At 49.7% G+C, this 12,957-nt stretch overlaps 1 protein-coding gene across 1 annotated transcript in view; it reads right to left on the bottom strand.

Moving 5' to 3' along the window:
• The window catches only part of plxnb2b (plexin b2b), an 86,834-nt gene extending 83,111 nt beyond the window's left edge, over positions 1-3,723 (bottom strand). Inside the window, exon 1 of the mRNA XM_028957776.1 lies at positions 3,159-3,723. The gene's annotated coding sequence lies outside the window, so the exon portion shown is untranslated. The remainder of the gene's footprint in view (positions 1-3,158) is intronic.
• Between the last annotated feature and the right edge of the window lie 9,234 nt (positions 3,724-12,957).

The raw sequence follows: 12,957 nt of genomic DNA, 5'->3' as shown, positions 1-12,957 counted from the left end.
GGACATATCGGTTTCTTTAAAATAAATGGTCACAGTGGCAATGCTGTGTCACGACAGTGACGTTCCTACACGAAGAACGACCCTTCTCGTCGGGTTCACGATGTAAGTGAAAGTGAAGTGATTGTCACACGTGATACACAGCACACGGTGCACACAGTGAAATTTGTCCTCTGCATTTATCCCATCACGCTTAGTGAGCAGTGGGCAGCCATGACAGGCGCCAGGGGAGCAGTGTGTGGGGACGGTGCTTTGCTCAGTGGGACCTTGGCGGATCGGGATTCAAACCGGCGACCTTCTGATTACGGGGCCACTTCCTTAACCGCTAGGTCACCACTGCCCGCCAAAGACCCGCAGTTTGGCTGGAGAGGAAACCATGGCGTGTAGCCGCCTTGTTTGCTCCCAGAAGTAATTTAGTCGCTCCCACACGGTCTTCTTCAGGTACATCAGACAGAAGTAGATGGTGGGCAGACACTATACTGATCCACCAGTTGTAACAAGTAGGCATAATATGGTCACTAGTCCATCATTCACACCATCAATGTGTATAAAACAACGTTATTATGGGGTCGCTTAAATCTGAGACATTAAGCATATCGTGCAATCACATCTGTAGAAAAAAAAACCCTATAAATAAGCAGACAAAATCCAGGAAATGTTTAGATCTGCAGACCAGCGTCCTTCAAGATTTGTACGATTTGAAGTCAAACCTTCTGCAGAGGCGGACATTTCAGGATCAGAGGGTTCTCCACGTTCTGGCTCTAGTTAATTAACCGACATCTCAAGCGGTCGATTCCGCCTCTCACCACCCCACCATGACTTAGATACACAGGTTGATAAAAATACGGAAGAACAGACGCACTTCCTTTTAAAGAATCGAGACAACGCCTTTGCCGTAGAGGCGAGTCTCCGAACGCCGGAGCAAGGTCAGACATGCCCTCGGCAGGAATAGTCACGAAAAGGCCGACCCTGGCTGACTGTTCTGCACACAACGAAATGTGTCCTCTGTATTTAACCATCACTCTTTGGTGAGCAGTGGGCAGCCTTGTTTGCTCAGTGGCAGCTTGGCGGATCGGGATTCGAACCGGGGCGGCTTCCTTAACCGCAGAGACAGCGTTCCACTTACGTGGCTAATGGCTGGACGTCCCGCTGAGGACTTGAACTCGAGACGCTCGCAGGTCCCCCCCTGGGATCCAATAAAAGAAGTTCGAGCCTGAAGGGTCAGTCTCAGGTGGGATTGGTCATTGTTGAGGAGGACGGGATTTTGTCGGTTTTGCAGGACCTTTGAAATGAACCAGAACCACTTCGGGCAACAGACATGCAGAAAAACGGTCGGGGAAGAAGAAAAAAAAATGTCCACACTGTCAATTCAGCAGTCCCGTGGACGCTGTTATTTTTCTGCGAAAAACGTGGAAGTAAATATAGCCTTATCTGCAGCGGGCAATTCCGACGAACACTGTGACAGACACGCATAAAGCACCAATGAAATAAAACGATGCAATTCGAAAACCAAACATTCGCTCTGATCCCCGAGACAGCCGAACCTGGAGCGTTGGGGACAGGAGGAGTACAGTACAGGCCAAAAGTCGTCGTGACACAGCATTGCCACTGTGACCATTTTTTTTAAAGAAACCGATATGTCCCAAATACCCACGACCCAGGCAAACCCCGGCATTCTTGGGATCCTTGATTCCCCTGGATGCGAAGTTGCGAGCTGTAGAGTGTGAAATGGCACCATGAAAGGAGCGGGTGACGTGCGCACGAGATCCTGGCGTGAATGCGCATTGTTGCCATTCAATGTATTTTCTTTATTTTCATGACCATTTACGTTGTTAGATTCTCACTGAAGGCATCAAAACTATGAATGAACACATGTGGAGTTATGAACTTAACAAAAAGTGGAGACCTGACCTCCACAGTCACCGGACCTGAACCCAATCCAGATGGTTTGGGGTGAGTTGGACCGACAAGCGCTAAACACCTCTGGGAACTCCTTCAAGACTGTTGGAGAACCAGTCTTGAAGGTCATCAAGAGAATGCCAAGAGTGTGCAAAGCAGTAATCAGAGCAAAGAAACTAGAATATAAAACATGTTTTCACTTATTTCACCTTTTTTTTGTTAAGTACATAACTCCACGTGTTCATTCATAGTTTTGGTGCCTTCAGTGAGAATCTACCAACGTAAATGGTCATGAAAATAAAGAAAACACGTTGAATGAGAAGGTGTGTCCAGACTTTTGGCCTGTACTGTATGAGAAGTGTGGCGTCTCCGTTCCAGCAGCTTCTGGAGGAGGAACCGCATGCGGGAGGAGCTGGTGTGGACGCCACCTCTCATTATTAAAGGGAACTGATAAGGCGGGCAGATCTCTTCCGCGGGGCGACCTGGCAGATGGCTCTTTTTTTCGGGAAAGGCCTGGCCCCGGCTCGGGTTCGGGAGACGCAGGGGGGCCTTTGTTAATCCGTTTCCTCCGTGTGAGTGTTTTAATGTCGTTTAATGAGGATAATCCGCGGGAGACGGGGCTTCTCTCTTACCGGGGAGGCGCGGGGCTGGAATAAAAGGGATCATTTAGGCGCACGACAAGGCCGCTCTACAGTGAGCACTCCCAGGCGCGCCAGGAACAGAGGGACACGGAACGACAACGCGCCCCTAGACCCGACGGGGGGGATGAATGGGGTCACTGTCCGCCTGCTCTTCCGCGCAGAGACCAACAAGCAACAGCAGTTTCCTGCTCTTCAGAACTTCATGGGTGAACACGCATCGTCACGACAAAACTCTCCCGGCCGCAGCCAGACCACAGGCTCCCTGAAAATGTGCTGACCGGCCGGATCACCACCTCCACCACCGCCGCCTCCATTCCTTCTTATGATCCCGGGGTGACAAAGTGACCCCGCTGACCAGCAACGTCCCACCAGCCTGAACAGCACGTCTATGAAAGTGCAATATGGCTGAAGTAATAAATGGAACAGATGCATTTTAAAGAATTCAAAATCTGTCCTTTCGTAATATCGGGGCGCTCCGGGCGAAGTTGTGTTGGGGGTCACATGCGCGCGCCCTCGGCACCCCTTCTTAACGACGACAAGCGAGCAGAACCGCGGTGAGGATGATGATGATGATGATGATGATGACGATGAAGATGAGGGCTCTCCGTCCCCGAAACTCACCTTCGCCGGGCAGGAGTTCGCCAACAGTCCGGGTCCCGACTCTTCCCTCCCTCGAAATATGTATATATGTATATAAAAATAATAATACAAATAAAAAAAACTAAAAAAAACACATAGATCCTGGCGGGAAGTTCACATGGTACTTTTCTTGCTTTCTTTCTTCTTTTTTTTCCGCGGAGATCGGCGGGGTTCCGGGCTGACAGCTCCGAGCTCCGAGCGGCCGGTGGGGGCGGCGACGCTCCGCGACTCTCCGCTTCAACAAAGGCGACGCCGGGCGACGCGCGGCGGCTGCGGCGGTGGCGGCGGCGGCGAGCTTCTCCTTCTCCACGCCCGGGCGGCGGAGCGCATGGCGCGGCTGCCTCCGATCGCGCTTCGGGACGCACCTGCCCGAGCCGAGCCGAGCGGAGCCGAGCCGAGCCGAGCCGAGCCGACGGTCTCCTCCCCCTCTTCCCCCGTCCAGAGGGGCGGGGTCGGCGGACGGAATCAGCCCAGACAGGCGGTGGCGGGACCACTTGTTTCCCGGTCTGGTCCGGGCGAAGTGAGCCGAAGCCTTTTCTCGTCCTCGTTTTCCCCCCCTCCTTCCTCTCCTCCTCCCCGCACGTCACTTTCCTGTCCCCTCCTCGACGCGCGATCTCGCCCCGGTCTTAAAGTGCTTTTTTTATTCTAATCCGACGACGCGGATTAAAAAGGGGGAGATTATGGGCGCCCATCTGCAAAATATACTCGGTGAACGTGAACTGGGCAGGTAGATGAAGGTCTGGTCTCCTGGGTGGGGGAGAGTAGGAAGAAGAGCTCCTCCTGGCCGCCCCGGCATTCCTTCAACAGGCCCCTGCATGCAGGACCCGAACCCGGCCCACGCCCTGCCGCCCGCCAGCCACGTCTCGGGACGGACGTGCGTCCCCGCGGTCCCGGTGTCGCTCCACCGCGTGATTTATGGCTGCGCAGACGAGCCCGTGGGCCCCCTGGGAGCCTTGAGCGACGGGCGCGAGTCCGTCCCGCGGTGCTGAGGCAGCTGGAGATGTCTGAGGGGACGGGTGGCACGCCGGCCTTCACAGGCCTTCACTCTGAGTGATGAGGCGGGGGGGGGGCAGCGGGCCGCGCCACACAGGGGCGTCTCCTGTCTCGCATGCAGACAGGGTGCGAGGAACAGGGGTGGCGACCCACGGTGCGCCGCGATGGTCCCATCGTGGGAGCGGCCCACCCCAGACGAAGGGTGTGCAACATACTTACCTACGAACCAGAAGACAGCAAAGGCACAAAGACCCTGAGCGTCTCCGTGGGTTCTGTCCCCAAAACTACCGAGTTAAAGGCCGTCTGACAAAAAGCCGTAAATGTTAAAGGAAGGCCTTCTGTTCAGGTTACAGGAAAGCACTTTGGGTCCAAAGACAAATTGAATAATTATGGCTTTGTTTCAATCAATATTTTATCATATAGTGGAGACCTTAATTATCATTACTGTGGTGATGATGCATTGTGTGAACACAGAGCCAATTAGACACATTTTAATTCACAAACCCCCAACTTTGACTTTGACCTTGAGGGGTGACCCCCCCCCCCCCAATACTTACTGCTCACATTTTATCTCCGAGCTCCGATGGTAGTCGATTCTCATTGATCATGCATGAGAGTGGAGACCTGGGCCCGGTGTGGGTTGAGTGCCCCCTTCTGTCGCCGCGCGGCAGCCCCGGTCGCCAGTTGGTGCGCGTCAGACACACGTCGCCCGTGAAAAATGGCCTCGGTGGGAGGATGCGGACGCGTTTCCCAACAATTTGTCATTCTGAAATGTACTAGTGTGTCTGAAAAAAAAATAAGGTCATTTTTCTTTTGTCACTTAATTCAAAAAGCAAACCTTGACACAACATACGTATGCTAAGTTAAATATTTTTGGTTGTGTGCTGAGGACCGTGGCTTATAGCTCAGAAGTTCAACATCTCCGATTATTACAATTCAATACCTTCAGTCAATTACAATTTTGGAAAATAAATGACCCAAAAAATGTATTAACCTTTTAACACAATATTTAAAAATTATTTTGAAGTGCTGTCCATGTTAATGCTGTATATACAGAATGTCTACGGTATGTTTATTACACCATTAACTCAAGACATTCGTGAACCTTTTACGCAGCAAACGCAGACGGAAAGATTGAAACCGGAAGTTATTTCCAGGCGCGCGAACCGATTACTCGCATGCGGGATCTGGGAACGGACGGTGTCTGTCAGCTTGAGTTATGGCCCTCAGAAGCAGCAAGAAGCAGCTCCTGCAGCAGCTGACGCCCAGAAATGGAGCTGTCTGCTGGGCTTCATGGGGAGCAGCTGGTGCCTCGCCACCCGGGCGCGGAGACGCGCCGCTCGCTTCAGATCGGGCGCATGTGGACGTGTGATTTTGTGTGTGGGGCACAACGGAACGAAACGTGTCCTCTGTGTTTAACCATCACCCTTGGTGAGCAGTGGGCAGCCATGACAGGCGCCCGGGGAGCAGTGTGTGGGGACGGTGCTTTGCTCAGTGGCACCTCGCGATTTTAGGTGTGGTAGTAGCCTAGTGGGTAACACACTCACCTATGAAATAGAAGACCCAGGTTCAAATCCCACTTACTACTATTGTGTCCGTGAGCAAGACACTTAACCCTGAGTGTCCCCAGGGGGGGACTGTCCCTGTAACTACTGATTGTAAGTCGCTCTGGATAAGGGCGTCTGGATAAATGCTGTAAAATGAACCGGCAACCTTCTGATCGCGTTGTGATCAGACGCCAGCGTATTACACAGACCAGGCCGCGCCTTACTCAAGGCCAGGTGGCACTCTCACCGAGGGACGCGGTGTAGGAAACATCAATATCGCACACACACACACACTTATATTCTGACAAATGTCCCTGTTCCCCGGCGCCGTAGATGGCTCGGTCGGAGTATTCGCTCTAGCAGTTAAGATCTTGGCACCGTAGCCCATGTGGGGAACTTGGCCGCGCTGAGTAATTATGGAGGTCGCTCTTCTGGGGTCCTGGGGAAGCCTAAGCTGGATTAGTTCAGCCGCAATTCCAAAATCTCCAAGATGGGATTTTCGCTTTGCGCTTTAGCGGCACGAATTCTCCACAAATGTCTTTCAAATGAGGCTGCAGCCAAAATCCACCTTTTAAAATGCGACGATAAGAAAAATGCTATCGCTTGCTAGCATGCTAGTTAGCACGAGCGGGCCACGCATGAAATAAAAGGCACAGCCCAGCGAGATCAGGAAGGAAGTTACCGGGTCAGGGCGAGATTCAGCCACCGGATCAATCACGGCCCATAAATCATTGAAAAACCGGGGCCGGCTGGGCGGGGCAGCTGCAGATGTGCGGCGTGGCACGGGTCGCGGCGTTGGCTCCGGGCGCCGGCTCTGGACGCTCCGCGGTGGTGACCTGTGGCGGACACCGGCGGAGAGGAGAAGGGCGCCATTTGGTGCATGAAAACGAAAAAGGCCGGAGAGGGTGCCAGCCCTGAAGCTGGCACCGCGTGGGCCCTGGTGAAGATCTGGGTGATGCGTGGGAGCCATCAGGCCGCTCGCCTTGAACCGGTGCCATCACTTAGCCATCTGCCGTGCTCTATTTTCAGCTACCAGCAGTAAAAGGGCATTTTAAAGGCCTCTTCGGTCCCAGACCTATATTTAAGCAGGTTGCTCCAATTTATTTTAAACTCCTTTAATACCAACATGCATAAATTCGAATCACATTCGAGATTGGAAGTGCCCACCCTTCGGGCTGAAACAACCTCGCACAACCTTCGTCAACAGGTTTAGACAGGCACATATACAGGCCAAGAAAATGTGGGAAGGCAAGACAAGGCGCCTGTGCTCACCATCAGGATCGAAAATTCATGTGGCAACAGGACATGGCCGGGGCAGGTAGTCGGCAAGACAAACATCATTAACCTTCTCACAACTGTAATTTTCCTACTTTAACCTTTTTGTGTGTGAAAGTGAAAGTGAAGTGATTGTCATCGAGAAACTCTGCAGGTGCACACAGCAAAATGTGTCCTCTGTATTTAACCATCACCCCAGAGTGAGCAGTGGGCGGCCATGACAGGCGCCCGGGGAGCAGTGTGAGGGGACGGTGCTTTGATCAGTGACCTTTGGCGGCTTGGGATTCGAATCGGCAACCTTCTGAATACGGGGTTGCTTCCGTGACCGCTAGGCCACCACCTCCCTGTGTGTTTGTACAGTACAGGTCAAACGTTTGGACACACCTCCTTATTCAATGTCTTTTCTTTATTTTCATGACCATTTACGTTGGTAGATTCTCACTGAAGGCATCAAAACTATGAATGAACACATGTGGAGTTATGTATGTATGTGTGTATGTGTGTGTACATATGGAGCATGTCAGGTCAGGCTGCAGCAAAATACAAGACGCCGCGCCGGCCATCAGAGATTAGTCCGCGGACAAGGTGTAATCCATTTATCTGCATACTCACCTGTTCCTGCACCACCCCACAAGCTTCTCCCAGCGGCCTGTCAGCGGCGGAAGCAAATCCCTCCGACGACAGGAAGCTTTTGCCCCGACACACCGATGCTTATTGCCCGAGCTCCCAAAGTCGCGGTATCATCGGCTTCAAAAGGTGCTTCACAATAGAGGGCATTCGGGTGACGCCAGTAATGGGCATCGGTCAAACCCTTACAAGCTCAGTGTCCCAATAACAGACCCAGGCTGGGTCCATTTGAAGAAATGCCATTTTAGTAAGCCTCTTTCTGCGGTGTCCATGATTGGTTAATGATTTCTACTCATGCCGTACTATACTGAAGCGTTGATGCCTGGAGCTGCCAGGTGATAGAAAGATGTGGGCAGAATATGTGGGCCTTCATTCACACCCTGACTGGCAGCCCCGTGGTCCACAGATTTTGCTTCTGGTTTTTGGTTTTACCCTTCTAGTGTGTTGGGGGTCACTCAAAAAAAACAAAAAAAAAAACTTTGACTTATGTACCTAAATCTTGCACATGTCTGTGCAGATTCTGAAAAGCTGTGGCAGGTCTGCCCACCTTGACAAGAGTGTTAAACTACGCGTGCTTGTGCAAAGTGTATTAGTTTTTTCTTTTCTCACTCTCTTGTTGATTCTACTTTTTTATTATCCTGAAAAATGACAAGAATTGTTAATCACGAACAATGTTTCACACGCTGAGAAGCCAGTTTTGTTCTGTTGTAGCTTCGTTTAAAACGTGCAGGTCATTTTGGCCCACAACATAATGCACGAGATGCAATTTTTTCAGCATAATAGGAGATTTGTGGGGTTTGTAAGTGTGCCTTTGAAACACAGTCACATGCACGGTTTCACCTGCATCCCACCTGACTCGGTCCTCCTTCCCCAAGTAGCTGCGATTTGCAGCTGATTCTGACCAAAAAAAAAAGGGCTCATCTCAAGTGAAAATCCACCCACGCAACCCATTTGTGTTTGAACCACAGTAATTATGTTTTGCCCAAGTAGCGCTGGCATGCAGAGCTAACAGAGCGATGCAAAAACAGCTATCATCATTTCGGGAGCTGTAATGGGTGCTTATCAATCCTCCCCCCCCTAAAAAAAAAAGATTTTAATTTGTTCTGTCAGAGTGCGGACAGCGTGGCGATGATCTCTCAAACCCTTAATGCAATCTGTCAATCATGCAGGGCGGAGACACACGACAGGGAGGGCAATTTAACTTCACTCACACTTAAGTGTTAAAAATGATTACCTTTTCTTTGTGCGCTAATTATTTTTTAAGCACTAATTTTGCTGGTTTATTGCGTGCATATCAGAGGGTGTGAGCGTCATAAAATATCAGAAAGTGAGATTGAGTGACATTTGCAGAGCTTCTGTTTTTTTTTTCTGACTCTGGCGAACAGATTAATGGATTTGAATCATGAGCCATCAGGATTGACAATTAGGAATTGCGCGTCGGCCTTGTGATTGGCAGGCACTGTGAGGCCTGCGTCACTCACGGCTCTGCAGGAGATGTGGCATGCCGCTGCGGCACTGTGCCACGGTGTGTGTGTGTGTGTGTGTGTGTGTGTGTGTGTGTGTGTACGTGTGTCAGGATAAAGAGTGAATCACAAACAGGGTCAAGGCAGAAAAGTTGATGCCGTCAGTGAATCTTGGTTTCTACGCTCATCGCCAGACCCGCTTCAATGAAAACTAAACAAAATAAAACATCATATTTAACCCAAACGGTTCGAACCATTACATTAAACAATGATGATAAGTCTCCCCGCCTGTTTCCTAATGATCAATTTATTGATTTGGCTGTTATATATTGTTTATTACTTTGTTATTGTGATTTTGAGATTACGTTGCACTATTAATACTGTTCGGTTATTATTGAATCTCACTGAAGGCCTCAAAACTATGAATGAACACATGTGGACACATAAGGGTGGTAGTGGCCTAGACCCAGAAGTCCCAGGTTCAAACCCCACTTACTACCATTGTGTCACCACCATGCTGGCATGACGGGGCAGGTGAACGGAGACGATGAGACAGAGGTGACGAGATGATGAGGAAGGAAGGACGCAATCGCGCGACGTCACGAAACCGGGGTTTAATGGGTGAAGCACAAGACAGGAGAGACATCGGAGACACTGGTGAACATGGAACACAACTTCAAAGACCTGACGGCAAACAGAAACGGACAGGGCGGATTTATGAATTTGACACAGGTGAAAACGATTAGGGAACATTTCACAGGACAACAGTGAAACTCCGGAGTAACCCGGAGTAACCCCTTCTGGACCGGATCCTGACACATTGTGTCCCTGAGCAAGACACTTAACCCTAAGTTGCTCCAGTGGGGGACTGTCCCTGTAAATACTGATTGTAAGTCGCTCTGGATGAGGGCGTCTGATAAATACTGTAAATGTAAATTGAGCATGCTTTTAGAACAAAAGATTTTCCCTCTTATCTTAATTACAATCGAATTTGCCCTCCTCACAGTTGACATGTTGTCATGACAGAAATAAACCAGAAATCAGTTTTCGCTCGAAATATCTCGCCAGACTCCCCCGACCATTAAACTTGCGTTATAAGCTGCACGCAGATGCACTGCACCCTGGAAATATCATGCCATGTTTAGGCAGCAGTCACAGGTTCAAGTCCACCCCACCGGCCCCTGGAGCAACTCGGTGTCATGCTCAGGAACACAATGGCAGGAAGTTGGGTGAATAGTGTGTTTATCACCGCAGTGGTCGTGGGACGCATTAGTGGCAGCCTGAACTCATGGTCTTTGGTCGTTTCGGGGTCGTTTGTGATGGCAAAGGAAGCGGTGAAGTCTTGGTCATGGGCTGAAAAAGGCGTCTGGGTCCAAACGTAAGGCAGGCAAGGACAATCCTGGAGAATGCTCAGTAACAGGGCAGTCCATGTGAGGCAGGGTCAGTCAAGAGAAAAGTATACACTGACACGATGGGAATCGACGAATGAGTTCATCATGAGTTCGTCATCCTGGACTGGTTCTTCCCCTTTTATGCTGTGTGTTACCTTGGGTGCAGTGTCCTGCCGGTGCAGCAGGAGGTTGGATAGCAGCCGTGACACACCTACTGGACACACCTTGTCATTCAATGTGTTTTCTTTATTTTCATGACCATTTACATTGGTAGTGTGCATTGGTGGTGTAGTGCTGAGCAAAGCTGCTTCCCAAGCAGTTGACCCTTTAGGGGCAGATTTGACCTGGCGGTTAAGGAAGCGGCTCCGTAATCAGAAGGTTGCCAGGTTCAAATCCCGATCCGACAAGGTGCCACTGAGCAAAGCACCGTCCCCACACACTGCTCCCTGCTCGCCTGTCACTCAGGGTGCTCACTCAGTGTGATGGTTAAATGCAGAGGACAAATTTCACTGTGTGCACCGTGTGCTGTGCTGCTGTGTATCACAAGTGACAATCACTTCACTTTAGATTCTCACTGAAGGCATCAAAACTATGAATGAACACATGTGGAGTTATGTACTTAACAAAAAAAGGTGAAATAACTGAAACATGTTTTATATTCTAGTTTCTTTGCTCTGATTCCTGCTTTGCACACTCTTGGCATTCTCTCGATGAGCTTCAAGAGGTCGTCACCTGAAATGCTTCTCCAACAGTCTTGAAGGAGTTCCCAGAGGTGTTTGGAACTTGTTGGTCCAGCTCACCCCAAACCATTTGGTCTGGGTTTAGGTGACTGTGGAGGCCAGGTCTCCACTTTTTGTTAAGTACATAACTCCACATGTGTTCATTCATAGTTTTGATGCCTTCAGTGAGAATCTACCAACGTAAATGGTCATGAAAATAAAGAAAACACATTGAATGAGAAGGTGTGTCCAAACTTTTGGCCTGTACTGTATGTCTCGGCAGCAATGGCGGTGAGTGTTGGTGTTACAGAATATTTTTCTTTTTAAGAATTACTTCCTTTCAGAGTGTGCAGGTGTTTGCTTTGTCCCCTGAGTCCAAGCAAGTAGTCTGCAGCCTTGTCATGTAAATTTGGACTTGATTCAAATCAAGATAAACTGCCCTTCCAAACTGTTCAATTATAAAACATTACATGGTGAGGAAAACAATCCCCCGGAAAACCATCACCCCGGAGGAATTCTGGGAGCGGGGCGAGGGGGGGGGTGGCCACAAGAATGCAAAATGATACTGATTTCTGCTGTCGCCGCAGCTATTTCTTTCTCTCCAATCTATTGTTTGTGGCAGGTCGTTCCCAGAGCCCTGCCAATCTACACAGAGAAATCCATCTGCCCATGCCGTGTTGTCATCCCATCTCCCCAAACGTGGCCGGGCCGCGCCTAAATGTCAGAATAACGGTAATCGCTGGGCAAATGAGGGACAGAAGGCAGGTGCCTTCATTAAATTCACCCGGCGAAATTAATTCAACATGCTGTCAGAACGCTGGGCCGTGTCAATTCATCCGAAAATGAAAAATAAAAAGTGAGCTCTGCACCAGCTGCAACAGATCTCTGGATTATTAACACGCTCGCTGACAGGGAGGAACTTTCCGTTCTTGAGATCCTCCTGGGGCAGATCCTCCGGCCTCCATATTAACAAAAAAAAAAAGTAGGACAGGGCACATAACATCAACTAAGGTTGTCATCAAGTTCATCGTCGCTCTATCTGGGCTACATACAGAGCATGCATCTCTGCATGTAAGCTGCAATTTAATTAATAAAAACCGGGCAACATATGCAGCGACCATGCCATACTTTGCACTTACTGACACAGGCCCCCCGTGTTCTCCACACAAAAGAAGCAAATTGTGCTGAAAGCACCTGACTACAGTCTCCTATTGCGCTGGCTCCAGTAGAGTAAATGTATTTTACACACTTAATGCATACAGCCACCCATGGAAAAAACGCCAACTGAGCATGAAGGTATGAGGACTATCAAAAACTGCCAAGCGTTTGGAGATTCTGGTTCATCAGAAAGGAACACACGTCAGTTCCTCAATTCTTGTGCGGGCAACAGACACAGAACGAAACGACGCTCATTTATTCCATTTCTCATTGCGCGGCGGTTTAGCGACACCTACCGTCGACTCGACTCATTAACGTTTTAACTCGTGTGTTATTTTATTTAATTTCATCCTCAGGGACATGCAGACCTAGGCGATTTAAATCTGCAGGTGAGGAAAACTTGGTTTGAAGCTAAAGGTAAGAAAAGGACTCACAAAGATCAAAATGCGAACTGTAGAGCGCGTAAATATGTTATTACGTTTAAATTACATTTTCCGCATTTATCAGACGCCCTTATCCAGAGCGACTTACAATCAGTAGTTACAGGGACAGTCCCCCCCCTGGAGACACTCAGGGTTAAGTGTCTTGCTCAGGGACACAATGGTAGT

This window comes from Denticeps clupeoides, chromosome 17 (genome assembly GCF_900700375.1).
Source record: "Denticeps clupeoides chromosome 17, fDenClu1.1, whole genome shotgun sequence".
NCBI lineage: Eukaryota > Metazoa > Chordata > Actinopteri > Clupeiformes > Denticipitidae > Denticeps > Denticeps clupeoides.
The sequence above is the reverse complement of the archived record's forward strand: the minus strand, read 5'-3'. Positions and strand labels throughout refer to the sequence as shown.